General features: G+C 37.3%; 1 protein-coding gene across 1 annotated transcript in view; it reads left to right on the top strand.

The window, feature by feature from the left end:
* Positions 1-19167, top strand: part of LOC148642017 (leucine-rich repeat-containing protein 38-like) — a 35096-nt gene that overhangs the window by 10552 nt on the left and 5377 nt on the right. The gene's annotated exons all lie outside the window — the stretch shown is intronic.

Here is a 19167-nt window from a genome sequence, read left to right as displayed (position 1 = left end):
GGGGGGGACTTGATAATCTGCTTGGCGCATCGCATTGCGTGTACTATGTTGGATTAAAATGTGGCAAGGTTAAAGATGACGAGTGTTTTTGGTCCTTGGCAAGCGCATTGCGGCGATGGAAGTGGCAGATGTTTGGAATCTGTGTTGTGATTTGACCATCTATTAGTTTTTCAGTTTTGATAAAAATAACTTACTGTAAAAAACTTGTCTTGTCCTTTAAAGTTCACATTTAACACCTTCTGCTTGCAACCAAGAAAAGCAAGCCAATTCCCGCCACTATGGAAAATATGAGTAAAGAAATTTATTTCTGTGTTTAATGGAATTGATTGTGAAATGCCAACATGGACATGGATTTTAAAATCAAGTCTTCTCTTGGGACTGAAAGGTCAAAGCACCTGAAATATTGTATTTATGTATATATTCCACTTCTTTTCTTTTTTCTAGTCCGTGTTCCTAGACCAATCCAGATACACTAAAATCACATTCTTCACAAGCTGCTTTAATTGTTTAAATCATGACCACATTGTCTGCAAAATTTCTTTGTGTCCATGGGCAACCTCTCTTCTTAATGCAAGTTTATTAAATCCAGGCGTTGTATCTGTGTGGGCATGTGTTAAGCCTTTTCTTCTGTCTGCTTTCTTTCATACATGATGGTTTTCCTTGTGGGCTTAGGCTCACATTGTTATTGTCTCCATATTATTTTATCTGCATATTTTTAGGGGGCTGCAGAGTTCACAACAGGTATTGTAAGAGGCAGGCACCATGAAATGTCCAGAACTGGCGCAGAGTAAATATCAGCTCGGCCAGAAGGCTGCTTTGCAATGACCTCACACTGAAAGTGTGCGGATAAATAAAAATGAGGATCCATAGCAATGGCACGCCCCATAGTAACTGAGGGGGTGGCGATGTTCTGTGCACAAACTGTACTGAACATCACACAAAATAGTATACTGTCTTACTGTGAACAAGCACTATACACGTTCTTATGCTGTAGTGTTTTAAAATATACTGAAAGTCAATGAATATTCTGTAAATGAGTATTGGAAAGAATAGCCTTTATTGTGACTTTAGTGCCTCTCAGTTAGTACAGTATATGTACTATAATAGGGTTTACACACTCAGCCAGTTTCAGGAATTATGTCACCCTAGACAGCGTCAAACTCTGGTGCGGAGGAGAACCTGGACCTTTGGTCTATAATACTGTAAGTTGCTTTTCATCTTTAATGGCAGTGGAATTCTCTGCTGGCTGTACAGTGGCACCGTGTGCCTCTGCAACTGCTAGAGACTGTGATTGAATACTGTCAGGTGCAGAGTGTACCAGTTACTGGTGTTGTGTTGAATTTCATGCCACCAGACCTGGTGTTTTGGTGTGGCCGATTTATCTACTGTCTGTGCTGTGTGTGTTTGAAGCCAACAAGCTACCATGATCTGATGCCAGCAAGGGCAGGAAGAGCTGCAAGCATTATTTGTACAAGCACAGGGTGTCTATGAAGCTCCTTGCCCTGTTCAGACTGCTGAATCATGACAACTGGGGAGCAAAGACATTGGTACACATTTGTTAATGGGTTACACCCTTCCACAGACAATAACCTTTCCACAGACCATGACAGACCGCCTTTATTTACAGTATATGTTATATCCTTCCATCATGAACCCAATGGTGGTCTGGCTGGACCAATGCAGTGTCCTTTGTAGAGTGTCAAATATTGTCCATGGGTAAACACGCTAATTTTCTGTGCTCCATGGTGCAGGTTTCATGACACAGTTGTCTGAATAAGACACATAATACTTTACATTTATAAATACCTCACGCAAGTTTAGCTGTAGATGTATCACCAAATTTTGATCAATAATCAGCTGTTTGAATTCAGATGCTTTCAAACAAGTTGAGAAATAATGAACAGAGCAAACAGCAAAAATGTACTAAAGAAATTCAATATACAGCAATGTTAAGATGTTAGGGAATTTGAAGACGCGATAAAACCTTTGGCCCAGAATAAGTTGTTTTTCATCATTAACGGCAGATTATAAGCTTGGTCTAAAGCCTTGGACCACTTTTGCCAAAGGGTTTTCTGTCCGCTGCAAATCACCAGCCTAAATGATTCAAAAGGATAACTGGTGTAAATGTGATACATCACTGTCTCAAGTACTCTTGGGTTAAGGATGAACAAATGCCTTTCATAATTTAACATAACACTGAATGGGATCAGAGTGACAAGACACGGATGACCATTCAGGACCACTGTGCTGCAGTAATAAAACCTGTAGGTCTTGTACACTGTAGCCAAGCCCTCCATGGCACTGTGTGTAAATTTTAGGCCTATCTCTGTGTGACAATGTATGTTAACGTTATGCAGTACTATAGCATTTGATAGACAAGAAAAGCTAGTACAGTTTTTGAAAGTTTATCATGGTGAGCACAACGTTATTGTGCTGAGCCAAGAATAAACCATGGTGCTCTCTAGTAAACAATCCTTAGAAACATATTTTCCAGTATACTAGAGAACAGTGAAAGGCAAAACCACAGGGAAAGTGCAAAATTGACCCTGCTTCAGAGTAAACCATTACAAGTGTGGACACAGTGGAGAAACACATCTCCTTTATATTTGTTTTACAGCTTATTTGTTCCACATCCTGTTATATATCCATTCAGATTTAACTAGTCACTAGTTAACTGGCTGTATGGGAATTCTGGCAACAAGTAGTTCTGAAAAGAGGTCTTAATGCCAACAAAGAGTGACTGAGTGGGAGATGTTTATCAGTATGGGACAGAGTGCATACTCACTTTACAGAGCAGAAAACAAAGTGTGGAATGAATTGCTTTCCCTCTGCACCTTCCTGTAAGCTTTGATACTTTTGATACGTTTTGTCAAAAGCTCTTTTTGTGCTGAAGTAGTTAGCTCATGTCAAGTAAGTTGCAAAGAAATGAGATACAGATTCACATATAGCACCACAAAAATGGTAAATGTGTTTACTTGACATCTCTGAAGTCTCCTTCATTTTGAACATTCCACATAATAAACTACACAAGCTTTCTTCCTAATTCTGCCAGAAGGTTGACTATTGCAAAAACATTTTTCATTTCTAAGCTCAATATTGTTGATAACTATGTACTAGAATAAAACTAATGAATTACAAATGTCCATTGTAAAGCCTTTTGAATTTGAAAGCTCATTATACAGGCAATAGGTAAATTAAAAATATCGACTTAAAGTGCAGATACTGTATGTACCGTTCAAGTATTTTACTCAGCAAAACCAGCTTCATTTCACAGACACAGCTACAAAGAATTTAATGGCTTTCAAATCTCTGCTTGTGTACTCTACATCAATCCACATAACCCTGACTCAGAATATAAACTTCTACTGAAATGAATGCCCTCAATGACAAAGGGTTTTTATTTTCCTTAAGGCTTGTAAAAGGATGCTGTATTTAAGGGAAAGATGAATTGGTTTATTATGTTGCATGTGAGGGTTGCTTTGTTTTACTGGTGTATTCTGTGCCTTGAAAAAAACCATATATTTTATGTTATCATGGTGACTACTCCTTACAATGTCAGGAAGAGTCATTAAGAAGTACTTTGTATTCAGTATACGGTCCTTTTTAAAATTATCCTTGGCAGTGCATTCTGCATTCTGGCAACAAGGTTACAGCTGTGGTTGGCTCTTTTTTAAAAAAAGCACAAAGATGCGTTTTGAAAACATGTGCTACTTCAGCATGCCCCAAGGTGCGGCATTTTTAACTGTTTCATCATTGACCACTCAACATAGCTTGCTCTGGAAGCCTGGGAGGCCAGCTGAGCTCATTGGCAGGCACGCCAGACGGTTGTCCATGTGACTGGAATACCAGAGCAGGAGAGGAAAGTGAAGTCTGAGGTCAGTGCATTTCTGGCTTGTGGAAAAGCCCCCCTGGTCAGAATGAGTCATCCGAGCCCTCAGTGTCACACTGGTGCTTGTCATTTGTGCACAGGATCTGTTGGCAGTCAGTGTGGTGGAGTAACACCAGACCCTGACACCTACAGCACAATCAGTCATGGAGAGAGAAGGGGCTCTTTTTGTCCCTAGCCCTGTCAAATTGAACAATTCTTCTGCATTGACTGGATTTTGTTCCATCGTAAATCTAATTAATATTTATTTGTTGTCCCCTTGGTTGACTTATTTCCTTGGTTATGGGCACCTAGTTTAGGTGTATTGCAAAATGTTTACTGAACATGACTCTTGGCAGTGTTACAATGTCATTTTAATGAAAAGAATTAAACAAAGATTGAAAAGACACATGTTTTACACACAGAATACAAAATGGACTCTGCCATTACTTTGATGGTACATGTAGGCAATGAACCAGAAGCTGTCATTAAACCACTGTGTGGGGTGTTTTGGGCTAAAAGACAGGGAAATGGCTTGCAGAGGACAAAGTAGAGGAGTGATGCTCAGCCCCAGCTTTGAAAGAGCATCATTTAGTTTTGTAGGCCTCCTTACATTCCCAGAAACTAAAAAACTTGGATTTTGCATGTGATTATAATTCTGAAAAGTGAATGGCCTTTAGTAATAAGGGTGAAATGCCTTACTATAACCTTTGGTTATAATATGAGCAGGTGGGTCTTCAGAGAACAAGGGTCTGTTACTACTAACAGTATGAAAAGAGCATTGCTTTAAAGCAGGAATTGGGAAACTAGACAGTTTTTCTGGTTTTACTGCAATTCAACACATCACAGGCTATATACAAGAAAAGAAAGGTCAATATACAGTACCTTGCTGAACTAGCATTAAGGTGGTGTTTCTAATGAGAATTTTGTCTCTGCGCAATTTACTGCACAAAGAGAAATAGGTAGCTGTGCTCCTGTCTAATTAGAAAACCCTTAGCTAACAGCAGTAAGTGCTGAATTTAGGATAGTACTATTCCCATGGCTTAACTGCTGTCCAGTAACTAATGAAGACACGGGTTTTCATGATCCAGGTGGGAAACCAATATATCAATCAATCTCCAGGGAGGATGTTACAGGCTGACAGCCCATCCGTCTCAACCTGTAATCCTAACTCTAATCTGTCAAGAGTCTGTTCCCTTGGTATAACATATCTCTGCTGTAACTACACTGGAGGTGTCATGACAGTGGCTTTCTCCCATAGTCATATCCTTTGTCCCTTCGTCTGATTAGTTTTCAGGGTAAATTTTCCAGCATTCTTATTAAGAAGCCTTTGCATTAAACCTGGGCAGCTTCAGGAACTAAGAGAGGTCAGATGATTAATGCCAGTAATGAGCAGGGCTCCGTCCAGAAGGAACCTACTGTGACTAGCATCTGCTTTTCACCGATTACAGTTGGTTGTTTTCATGATTATAATGCTTTTGAAACATGATAAAGTCTGGACCTCATACAGATGTATCCCACCCCCACTGGGGACAATGATAAATGCAGTTAATGGTTATCACTTGAACACTGCAGAAATTAGCATGAATTGTTTCAATTACATTTTGCCATGTCATTATGACATTATTAAGAATCGAAACGTTCTGTATTATTAACTGCAAAATAAATGTAATATGAAATCACTGTAGTATAGTTGTCAAACATTTAATTTTCCACACCACAGGATTTTAACAAAAAATCAAACAATTATTACATCAGCTTTCTATAATTGAAAATAATTATCTGCACATATGTTATGCAGTGTGGATCATTTTAAGATCTACAGTACAAGCTCGTATGATTCTCTGTCAAATATATGTAATTAAATATTTATTTCTAATTCAGAAAATTAAATACCTTTAACAGTAATGCGTACAATAAGTCATTTTACTGTAATTTTATTACTGGCTCACCCTGGTAGATGGAAGCGATATTTAATGCTGTATAGATTATTTTCAAGTTGGTCACCCTAGCAGGCATTCAGTGACTTCTTAACCCACAGATGTTAAATCAAAGCAGAATTAGTGCCCAAGTGTCATACCAGACTATTTATTCCATTTTTGGTGCAACAGCTATCTACTATGGTCCCATTTCATTTCCTCTTATTTTCAAAACATTTTTAAACTGGTATACGTGTAATAACACAAGCAGCGACCAGTCATAGGGGACCTTGCATTAGGCTCATACCAAACAACAAAGGCAGAGAAACTGAGTAACTTTTGCATGTTTTATATATCTATAACTACAGGGTGGGTCACTATAAAGAAAGCTGGAATACTACAGTAAGAGAGAGTTTTAGAATTAGAATTTATAATTGTATTTTTATTGTTCAGCTTAGCAATTCTTCATCGTGTTCATGTATTTTAATATCTACATTGTTGTGTGTTGTGCAGAAGTTTAAACAAGTGCATATCTTGAGATATACAGTATATATATATTCATATGCTGCATACAGTAGGCACTCCCTGGAAATAGCACATAGACAAGTGTTGGGCTTTGGATAGACTGGTGGATGCAAGTTATATTTCGGAGACCACTATGCTTAAAGATGAGCCACATTCTGACACAAAATTCTCTTAGGGTATGATAACAGTGATGATTTAACTTAGATAAATTGGGGTAGATTTACTAGCGATACTAAAATCCATTTTTTTAGGCTGCGTATGCCATGTTTCTGCTTTGTTGCTTGCGGCAAACAGTTTAGTTTACTTTCTGCTGTGTTCACTTAAGATCTGAACATCTTAGTAGTAACTGATTATAAAGCACTGTCTCTTGGGTGACTGATGTGACAGCACAACTCATTGGACTATAGCTATAAGGATGGCAGTACTGTACATCGCTTGAATGAGAGAACAAAGCTCAAAAATATGTTAGTCTTTTTCTTGCCTTTATATTATTTTTTTTACATATTCTTTACAGTAAAAATGAGACTTTCTTTCAGTATAGTGTACTGTATGCAATGAATTCTACAGAGTGGTGCTCAAATACAGCTCAATTCACAGTATGTGAATAACACTGCCTTATTTTAAAATCAATCATTTCTTTATCTGAAGGCATGAAAGCCCTTAACACTGTGCCTGTGAGCAGGTGGTAGAACAGTGCAGGAGATAAACTCCCATTAAATTTTGTTTAAAGCGTTCATCACCTTCTAAGCTTTATAAACTTCTCAGCTTTTAATTATCAATGTTTTTCTATTATTTCATTTCTTCGTGTTGCTACGTATTCTGCACCATTCTTTGTTGTTTTTTTTCTAACATGACAGCTAAAGGTCTTGCTAAATAGTTTCTTTTACCTCAATCACTTCTTATTGAAACTGAAGGAGAGGAAATTCCATGGGTAATATAGCACTGGAACATTTAAATGGGCAGAAGTGCAACTCTAATTACACTGCTCCAGCATCCTTTTCAGTAAATTTGAAAAGCCCTTTGGAAGTAATTTATTTGCCTGTGTACAGTAGTTAAACAGCAAATAACCAGGTTGGCCACATTTAGAAATCTATGACATGAGCGCAGCAGGGAACAGCATGTTGTAAATTACTCCTTAACATTCAAGTGTTTCGCCTTTTGGTTACTAAAAATGTGGCAAAGAAACTTGGAGCTTCAGAATGTTCTGAAGTTGCAATGTCTCAGTGTTACAATAAGAGCAAGTGTTACTGACATCAGCTAAGCCTTCTAAAGTTGGAGAATACGTCATAAAGTTAAGCCTCACCAGCAGTAGGTGGTCCGAGGCTTGTGTTGGTGCAGTTCATGTAATTTTCAGTCTGTTAATTACTCACTCCCTTGGCTAATGTACAGAAGGTGATTTTGCTGGGTGATATGTTAGTTAATTACCTCATTTTTCAAGTATTAGATAGTGATGCTGCACTAATCCCCGAGCCCAGTCTGTCCTCTGTTTGGAGTTCATGATACTGAGTGAATGAAGACATCAGCTGTTTTCAATCGACTCCTGTGGGACATTTCTGACATGACTTTCTGAGGTGTTACTAATAACACAGCCCTGTGATTTCCTTGTCCATTTTAATGTTGTTTTTCATCCAAATGACACCTTGTAAAATAAATATAAATTAATATAGCAAGTTATATAGTATATAGTAATATAGTAAGTTTAACAAAATATACTTATATTTTCTTTTTGTATTTTAGGATGATTTCTTTTTCAATGTATCCTTGCATCCATTTTAAAATCAGCTTTAAAGATTTTTTTATTATAAGAATATTTGACTTTTTTTTTCAGGCAAATAAAATGAAATCATTAAATGAAATGATGTACAGTACAGCATGAGTTATGTGTATACTTATGGGAAGGTTCAAAACTGAAATCAACGAATGAGAGAGTGAAAGAGACTGAGATGACACACATGAGCTGAGATGCATAAAAGGTAAGGTTATGTATTAGACTGCAAAAGTTAAGAGTAAGATGTTTTTATACAGTATGGGGTGTGGTGAGGTACTGTAAGCCAGTGTACATTCTCTGACTACTTTCACAACTGTCTGTGAAGTAAAACAGTGGTCAAAACTAAAACAAAACAAAACTAAAAGTCCCTTTAATGCAAAATAAACTAAATGGTTAGTGGAATTTGGGAATAAGCAAGAGGCAAGAAGTAAGATGAGGCCCTTTAAACTAGTGACTGTTATGCCTTCTGGTTTGACTTTCACTGTTGGTTCTATGGACGTCCACTGGCTCAATTCATTCCTTTTGAGGATTTGAAAACATGGATCAGGTTCCTTTGTAGTCTTCCCTGTTAAAGGGAAGGATCAGATTTTTTTTCAAGTAGAAGGTTAGCAATACTGCAGAATTTCAAAGTCCAAACCTTACACTGAAATATAATACAACTATATACAACTATAATACAACTGGTTTATGTAGCCAGTGCCCTGTGAATACCTTGTTAATCATTCTAATCTGTAATTGTAGGGATAGTCTCTAAACTGGGTCTGTTCTCTCTTGGAAAAAATCCAATATTTTTTATTTTCAAATCAAAAGTTCAGTTTTAGATTGTAGATTTCTCTCTTAGGATTGGATTGACAGCTGCAGTTCCTGAAACACGAGTGTGTGAAAAGCTCAGCAACAGCCCAGAAATAAGACTTCTACGATCTTTTCTCCCAACACATGGTTTAACTTTTACACAGACAATACCAAAGTTTGGGACATTTAGTTTAACTATGAGTATATCAATTATATTTGAGTAGAAGATGGATCCTACTTACAGGACCTTACTCCCATAATTCACTTTAAATATTGTCATCTGTAGCAGGGGAAGATGAACAGGTATTGTGTCAGTCCATTTAATCGAGAAAACTTTTCAGTCATCACCAGTGCCATCTTTGTTATTTCCTTGATTTTTTATTCACTGTGCTGAATAAATAATGATATCCCTTAAACAAACACTAAGCTCAAAGTAAGTATTATCTCTCATATATTTTAGTATTTTTGGTATGCAATTTATTTTAATTGAGCTTTAATCCCCCATCCACCATTCTTTGAATATCCCTACACAGCTTAATATCATCCTAGCTGTACTACTAGAATTTATCACATCCCATAGCGTTATCTACTGTGCATTCTGTTCAAGATGGGTTATGCTTGAAACTGAGAATGTCTTGAATTCAAATTACATTTCAGTCTTGTTTTCTCTTATGTCCCATGTATTTTATAATAAAGAATTTCCTGATGGTATTGTTTAGTTAAGTTGTTAGCGAGGCTCAGATTGCAGATAAGGTGTAGGCAAAAGGCATTTTAGTGATTTAAGGTTGAAATGAACATGACTCATTCCTATGCTGCTTGGCTGTTTGAGGGCTGCAAAATTGATGATGCTGTTTATTGGGATATTTTGTGTTGGGTTTGTGTATTGATTTCCATTTAGTTCATTTAAGCATCCAAAATCTCTTGGCAAAAAAACAATTCCCATTAATTGTAATTAAGACATCTGGTTTTCTTGTTATGTGGACCATGTGTGGCATTAACATGGTTATTTTAGGACCAACAGTGAAACACAAATTAGAAGACACAAGTGCAAACTAAGGGTAAATGCATTCAAAATAGAGATTTTTTATACTGTACACATATTGATGTGTACGTTTGGAACAAGCAACTCAGCCATGTTGCTGATACTTTGGCTGCTTTCAAGAGACAGCTGGATGAGATCCTCAGATCAATTAGCAAATAACCAAAATGGAAAGACAGGACAAATAGAGCCCTGTCATTTGTAACCATTATCATGTTCTTATATTCCTTGTACGTGATAAATTATAGTCAGGCCTTGTGAAAAAGAGCCGAAGGGATTCTCAAACGAGAAAAAAGTCATAATTTTACACCTCATTGAGTGCATCCTTGAGTCTGTAGGCAGCAATCTGAGCAGACACGAGGTCTGTGGGCAGACTGGTGTCTCTAATGAAAGCAAAGGACAGGGGAAGCCATTTCTCATTGTCTGTGCCAGACAGAGTGATACCCTTCCCTCAGCTTTGTTGCTGAGGTGGTTCTCAAGGACAATTTTAATATGAGGAGAAAACCCTAGCAGGCTCAAGCATCTTGTTTCTCTCAAGTTAGATCCTACATACAGTATGATCAATTGGCAGGAAATCACAGTAGTATGAACACAGAATTAGTTATTTACTGTCATCAGATTCATTGGACTATTGCTCCTTACTGTTTGTACTTACTCTCGGAAACTGGGCATTTTTTTCCTCTAAAGAGAAAGTTCTAGCTCAAATGTCTTTATGTCTTTGAGCACTTGCGTTAAAAAAAACAGGCTATTAAAAATAAAACCATTTAATATGAATATGTTCAAATACAGTAAATGTAACCTCCTCCCTTGTGAATGGAAATAGCAGAGTCAGGTTCTAATATGTTTTTTCTTTACTTGCTTTATATATTATTGGCATATTTTGTGCTTTGTTGCTTTCCCTTATGGCTGTAGTTTTAGATGTGTGCCGTGCTGTTTTTTCTTTGTAAAACCAATGGAAAAAAAGGTGGTGCTCTAGATCAAAAAGCTGCAAAATCTGGGACCATGACAGAAAAAAGCAAGTCACCCTTAGGACTTTTCTAACAAGGTCCAAATTGTTCCCCCATTCAATTCCAAACTTTAACATTTGTATATTAATTTATAATTTTTAAAATAATGATGATGAAGGATTACAATTTATAATGAATGCATGAAATATTAAAACTGTAAATATATAGTTATTCATGCATATAAGAAAAGGGTCTAAAATCATTTTGAAAAAAAAAATCATGTCCCAAGATGGATCTTTTCTCCAGGAAGGCAAAGGGTATCTGTATTTATGAATATAAATAGAACACATTAATCATAATGTAAAAGGTACCATTTTCAAAGCCGTCTGAGTACAGTACACTCCAACATCCAGAAAGAGTTTTCTTTGTTTTTACTTGGTTTTATAAAATCTTTTTACTGAGTGCAGATAATTGCTTAGATCATCAGTGTCCCCATGCCTTGTTTTAAAAATATCTATCCCCATTCCCAGGACAAAGGGAAGCAAGTGCTGTATCTTTTGGCATTTTGGTCCTTTTTAATAGAACAAAAAAGACCAAAGTGCCATTTGCCTTTATTTGCTTTTTGGAATATAAAACAATGTTTGGATATTAATCCCAGCGTTTCAAAAGCATTACATAAATGAAGACTTTTTTTTAACTATGAATGTTTTTGGTACACGTGCAATTGTTTTTATTATTGTTAAGCTTCTTATTGTGAAATTCTGAGTGGTAATCCAGAATTGTCAGTATGGAAATTCCCTCTATGCCTTGAATATCCACCCATGGGGTTTTCATGATGATAACAAACGTCTTTGCCAGGAAGGAAACATCATATTCAGCACTGTTGACTCATGCCCAGCAACAGAACTACAGTACCTGACTGCCTTCAAGTACCACATGCTGATGATGACAATGCTCTTAGATGTTTGGAATTCCAAACCTACTCCAAAAAAGCCTACTCAAAATTGAATGCTCAACTGAAAAGCTGTTGTTGGGGGAATTTACAGTGCAGTGAAACCTGTCGTTCCTGAGGGCTTGATTTATGGGCTATTGTTGTAAAACCTTGAGAGATGTGCAGTGTGCACTCAGTCATTTTTTAGATGGACGGGGCAGTTCTGCACTGGGAGACGGTATGGAAGGGTCTCCTGGAATCATTTTCCCCAAATCGTCGTCCCCAGCCCTTTACTTCTGCCCATGCAGCCTGCCTACAGCCGTGAATCACAGACACAAATGCTCAAAACAGGGTTGGGTTGCAAATCATACGTATGTGCAGTCCAAGAGGTGACACCCAAGAAGTGGACTTAATTGTTTACTCTTCAAACTGAAATCTTTCTGGTGTCAGAGACCATATTGAACTGTTTCTTTGTATTATGTGCAAAGTCCTATTCTAGATGAACCTATTTTAATGTGTTTTTAGTGGGTTGGAGCACCTGTAACATGGTTCTTCTGAAGAGTATTCTGGATCTGCAAGCTTATTTTTAAAATGGATGAAGTGTATCTCACATATTGTGTGGAAACATCTAAATTTTAATTTCTATACTTTAGGTCTGAGGTTGTGAATTATATTTTTCTTGCAGAGAGTTCTACTCTGTGCAGTAGGGCCAGTATTCTCACTCTTATTGATCTAAATGAATTAACATTATGTAAAAGATAATTTCTCACTTTCAATAAAATATTATGATGATGAAATAATTATTGTTACCCAATAAATCGTATCTGTTTGTATTTATTCACATATTTATACGCACCCAGTGTCCACATATAGTACTTTTATTAATCAATTTACAGATGTCTTGAAGAATAGAATGTAAAGCATTAAACTAATAATTTTCATTTGGGAAGTATGGCACACATGTTTGCATACTAACTTTTGTTAATATGCTCTTGAAATGTACTTTATATGTAAAATTAGCCACATGTTTAAATAAGGAGGTATTGTTTGGTGTTGATGTTCTACCAGGAGGTTGTAATTGTAGTCGGTGTGTCTGTAGAGTGCTTGTCCTGCTGTTGCTCTAGCCATCCCACTATGGGACATACAGTATGATCAATTGGCTTGACACAAGGGAGGGAGCTTGCAAGCCCACTGTTTTCCCCACAGAGTGAGCAAACAGACTGGTAGGTCAGGGCTCTGATTGTTGTGGAGCCCTCCTGAGACAGAGTTTGAATCCAGTGTTCCACTGCCCTTCAAAGGACTTGAGCCCACTGGATTTCTTTAACATACAGCAATGACACAAAACCCCTCAAGCTCACATAAAAATTCTGAAGAGACACACCGAGGACTGAGAAAAAGATTTACACTAGGTGTTGTGACACTAGGATGTTTGAAACCATGAAACTGTCCCGGCTGGTGTTTGAAGCTGTTTTTCCTGAGATCCTTAAAAAAAAAAACAGCTGGATGAGACCCTGAAATCGATAAATTACTACAATACACAAACAACAAGAAGGGTTGTATCTCCCTCTTTCGTTCTGACTTTCTTTTCTTGTGTCCTGCATGTGACTCCCAGGGAAGACTGTCGGCTCTATGGGATAGCTGGAAGCAGGTGTCAGGAAACCAATTGGTAGAATAGGAGGATCCTTATCCTTATGGAGGAACCGTGAATCCCTCAGAATGCGGAGTAGTATAGGGACAATCCAAAATACGTAATCCAGGGTCTTGGTCATATGGGAGGCAATGAGTTCGGTAACAAGGGAAATCCAAAAGACAATCCAAAGACAAAATCCAAAAGGCATGGTCAAAAGGCAGGAGCAAAGATTTGGTACCAGGAGATGAGTCAAAAAGGCTTAGAATACTACAGGAGGCTTCTCAGTAGTGAGCAAGGGTTGGTGTGTGAGGGAACTTTAAATATTGAAGGTAAAGGGATGTGGTTGGATAATTGGTCCGGGAGTGAGAATTTGTGGAATCTGGTGCATGTGGGAATGTGACGTGTTCAATTAGGAATGGGAGTGTGAAACAGTGGGTTTGGGAATGCAACAGCGTTTGCGAGGGAGAGTGTGGAGGGTGAAAGGAATGGAATGGTGTTTGCGAGGGAGAGTGTGGGACGTGACAGCAGAACTGGAAGTTATTGCGCTGTTTTTTTTTTTCTGAGCTGCTTAATATATCGACATGACATATACATGCACCACCTGGATAGAAACCTGGTATTGTTTGCAGAACTCTCAAACAGTACAGTGTGGACATGTTTAATTAGGTTACACTAGATTTCCAGTTGACCTTCTAAATGATAATGTTTAACAGGTGGTCAGACATGTCCAAACAGTATAAAGAAGAATTAATCACCAGTATAAATCTTCACTATGGCAGCAAATAAAGATAGATCTGAGCTGGTGTATGAGGTAACCCCTGGCAGACAATGGCAACCCTTCTTGGTCTCAGGATAACGTGCTTATTTGTCGCTTGCACAGCAATCATTTGGCAGCTCCTTATCATCCTTTCAGTGTCACGCAGCAATGTTTGTTGTCTGTTTTGCTGGGTCAGGTTCTGTTTTGCCTGGTATTTCATCTTTAAAGCAACAATCCATGAAAACATGAAGAGTCTTTCTAGGAGATTTTAAGCTATACCTATTGCAAGTAACTTAACACTGCAGCGAAAGAACAGGTGCTTGAGCTTTTGGCAGTGTCCCTAGGCGGAGGTTTTCATTGGGCCAGGCCAGCTGTCCAACAGGCTATGATTTAACCACAACATTTCGAACATACTTCTTGTACCCTTCCAATGTATGTCACTTCAAAATCCGCTGTGGATAAAATGAAAGTCGAGAATGTGTTTGTTCACGGTGTGGTTGTGCAGTGGAATTCATACAGAATGACCTCCTTCCTGGAACACTAAAAGAGAGAGTTTAGTGACATCCACAGACCTAAAAGTCAGGTATTAATGATGACGCCCTTTCCTAGACAGTGACAGAGATTAAGTGGAGAATTTCTAGACAATAATCCAAAAATGCACTTCGACAACGCAATAGCCAGTTAAATATGCCCTGTGTCTGAGATCTCCCTGGCTCGCAGTCTTCAGATTAACCCAGCCCAGAGAACTGTAATGGTGACTCATGATAGCCACAGTGATGTCTGTTTTTTGCACATGCTGAACTGATCGAGTTGACAATATTTGATCAATTATTTGCTAAATTTGTACAAAATAACATTTGCCAGGTCTCCACTTACTGATTATTTAAATCTCCCTTTTAACCCTGCAGGACCATGGTTCTTTTGGGAATTTTGGTTCTGGGCAATAGGACTCACTCTGCTCTCAGTCTCTCAGAGCTTATCAGAGACTGAGACACTCTGACCTCATATATGAAACTGAGAAACCATTTGCAAAAAATTGTGATGCTGTTAATAAGGAAAATGCAACTTGTTATTTGCTGTTCAGAAGAGCTGTTCTAAAGAGCTGCACCAACATTAAAGTAGTCCCACACATAAGCCCATGAGCTTGTTTTGCATGTGGTAGCATTCAACCCCCACAAATAAGACCATGTCTAAATGCAGAAACACATAAGAGCATTTATCATTATTTCTGAAATTTACTTTCTCTCCCCACATCCTATTATCTGTGATTTGGCATGTGTATTTTTACTTATAGGAACAGGAGTATGTCTTGTATTATAAATTATCCTGAAAGCCTGAGAAGAGTTTTTTTTTCATAAATCAAAACCAATTGAGGCCAAAACTGACCCTGCTGTCTGAAAAATATATAAAGTATGAATAGAAGTAGGGAAAACACAATTGCACAGTCATTAAAAGCTAAAAGAAAGAAGCAATACAGGCCAAATAATTATCTTATTGCAAGGAGATATGGAATGTTTTGTGAACCTTTTGAAAGGATTCATATAGAGAGCAAACTACGTTTAGCTGAATATATTTAGTCTCTGTTTTTGCATTTTGTTGCCACAATTTTTTTTTTATCCTCTCAGCTCCGTGTTCTTACATTTGTCCAGCTGGGCCACCTGCTGCATGCTGAATGTCTCTTCTAAATGGGAAACATACGCAATGTTGACAACAGCGAAACAGAGACACTCCGCCATTTCTGGGAGCTTAAATTATATAGAATTATTGATATCTGTTATCCAGGCTGTTTAGCAGCTATTCCTACCGATCCTTGTACAGTAAGTGTTCATGCACTGAAACAGTAAAGGAACATTTTTATGTATTTTTTGCAAGTCGAGTTGTGCAACTAAATCATTAACTTGAATTTTTGCCCTCTAAGTGCATTGCCCTGTGTTAGTGTACAGAACAACAGCTATTTAAGCTGCTGCCTCCTCTGAACTCCCAAATCCCTCACCCAAGCTCTCATCATATGTCACAGTTTTCAAAGTCATTTGTGAAATCTGAAACCACACATAGACTCACATAGTAGTGTTTCATCCGATAAAAGGTTCAGAAACAAGAAGGAATGGAGAAGCCAGACATGGGCAGCTATTTCAAAATCAATAGAGTGACATGTCATTACTAAAAGCACTACTTGCCTCCCTCTGACCTCCTCCTGCTGTGCTGTATACAAAACTTTCCACTTATTCTATAAATTCATGATATTCGCCTACTGCGGCTTACGTGTTCTTTTTTTCCCTCATATAATACAATATTTTGTCCACTTTAAAGGAGATGTTGATCAATGTTTGCTTTTCATTAAAAAAGGCAAGATTAAGTACAAAACCAGAATTCTTGTAGAATTCTCACCGGAAAAGTAGTTTTCAGTGTGAAACTGAACAACAGTTTTGCTACTGTGTTTTTCAAAGTACTCACCCTGCATAGTGTCCACATTTCATTAATTTCTATGACATTTTTATTAACTTTTAATATATTATCATTATTGAGTACATCAAAAAGAGCCTCTCGTTGATATGTAATGGAGGTAGCAAAATATTTCACAGGCTGTTAATTAAAGGAGACATTTTAACATACATCAATTGACTTGTCATTACGGACACTGTAATAAAGATATACTGCTAAAATAAACACTATAAGATAATTTATCATGGCCATACCTTGTAAAATAGAAAGTTAGGTTTACTGTTGGTCTCAGAAAGAAGTAATTGAATTTAGAAATCTGGAAAGGACAAAAAGGGAAGTAGTTTATCAAATTAATGGTTTCTATATCCTTTCAAGGGTAATGATACAAAATATAGTTTGAAATAAAGCCAGAGATTCAATTACCTTGAAAAAAATACCCTTAATATGATAAGGTCAGACCTGATATAAATGATCCCAGGAAGTCACAAATGATGAGTCCAAGCTGTTGTTGATTTAGACAAGAACAGGAAATTAACAATAATTCAATCTGTTGTTTCCATATTTAAACTTATATTTTTCATTTACAAACATTTAAATAGCACTTTCACCCAAAGCAACTTATAGGTGCACCAATTTATTCTAGTGGGTATTTTACTAAAGCAATTGACGTGAAGTACTCAGGGGTACAACAGCAGCATTTAATCTGGGATTTAAACCTACAGCCTTCCAGTGGTAAATCCAGAAACCTTATCACTGCTCCAGACTACTGATCATTTGTGTTTCTGTTCAAGTCTCAGTTACGTACTGTACAGTAAGGGAGACTCTACAGTATGTCACAGATGTCGGAAGGGCAAGCCTTTTACTTCTGAGTGTGGGTGGGCATTTAAGGCAATATTGACAGACAAATGTTGGGCTACACTACACATTGTATGGGCAAGCACGATATTTGGGAACTGAGTCAGAGAGTGTTGTATCAATGTTATCCACAAAAACTAAGTGTACATAGTACATAGCCTCCTCAGCAATTGGACAATCATCATTTATTCCTCCTTTGTACAATAGATATGGAATTAAAAAATAGTCCTTCTACAGTATCTTAGTGCTGAAAATTCTCATTTTTTTTATTTTCAATGAATTGATTTATCAAACAAATTAAATAAATTATATTAAATTAATGTTAATTAAATAAAAACATGACAACTAGCACCATGTAGAATCAGCCTCATGTTACATGCATACAATATGCCATTATTGACATTTCTTTAAGATTATAGCAATATTGAACCAAGTTTATTTAAATACAAATATACAAATAAGTAGGTACTATACTGTATGTGATCTGCAACCCCACTCAAAATGACAAAGTATTGTAGTATTGCAGCATCTTCATATTACATTACGGTGCTGTTGTGTTACTTTGTCACACTAATTCAGGGCAAATACTAATGATTTGGTTCATATGCAGAACATACAACCATTCATCATGTTGCAGTGCTGTAGTGCATCTTGGTCACATTAATTCAAGACAACAATCAATGATTTATTTTATGTACAGAAAATGCACAGCAAATTGTAAACAGTTATTTTTCAGAAATAAGTATCCATTTAATACTCCTCACATTGCAATTGTAGAGCTAAAAATAGTCAAGCCAATGAAATAATGTTAGGGGTTATAGATATCATCCTAACTTCATCTACAGTATATTAGCTACACCACATGAAAATATCAACCTAATTAAGACTGTGCAAACATAACCTTTTCAATTTGCCTTAAATGTTTTGTTCATTTTAAAACTTCACCGTCTCTGAAATACATAAATCTTTATTTTCTCAAATTAATTGCCATTTCTTTTTACATTTTTGCTCTCAAGTTTTTTGTTTAGCTCTCTTTCACTCCAAATATTTTCTGTCTGCTTGTTGCAAAGGAGCATGCTGCAACTGCATTGCTTATATTATCCTGTTTGAGCTTCTGATTGCCGGGTGTCAAGAAAAGGATCCCTTAGTAGAGAAGGGCTTTATGCACCTTGACTTGTATTGCTTTTCATGATTTGTAGTACAGGGTGGTGCAGTTGTAAGCATTGCTGCTTCACAGCCCGGGGGCCCTGAGTTCATTTCCTGGGGTGCTATGGGTGTGGAGTTTGTATGTTCTTTGTTTGGGATTCCTTCAGGTTCTCCAGTTTCCTCCAAAAGTCCAAAATTTACTGGTAGGTTAATTAGCTACTGGAAAAAAAATGTCTCTGGTGTGTGCAAGTGTGGTGTCTACAGGTATGTGTGTCCTGCAATTGACTGGTGTCCTGTCCAGGGTGTATCCTGCCTTGTGCCCGTTGCTTGCTGGGATAGGCTCTAGCTTCTTCCCAATCCTCTATTGGATGAAGTGATTATAGTGTATATTGGATGGATTGATTTACACTGTGTCAAACCTCAGAAAACAAATTTAGTAGATGAGCATCCTAATCTAGATGCATGGCATCTTCTACCCTCAAACCAAGATATTTTAAGCCATGCATTCAATAATTTTCATGCTGACAAAACTGCACTTCCCTTTTCTATAC

The sequence above is a fragment of the Lepisosteus platostomus genome, chromosome 23 (assembly GCF_059453375.1).
Source record: "Lepisosteus platostomus isolate fLepPlt1 chromosome 23, fLepPlt1.hap1, whole genome shotgun sequence".
In the NCBI taxonomy this organism is placed as follows: domain Eukaryota; kingdom Metazoa; phylum Chordata; class Actinopteri; order Semionotiformes; family Lepisosteidae; genus Lepisosteus; species Lepisosteus platostomus.
The sequence above is the reverse complement of the archived record's forward strand: the minus strand, read 5'-3'. Positions and strand labels throughout refer to the sequence as shown.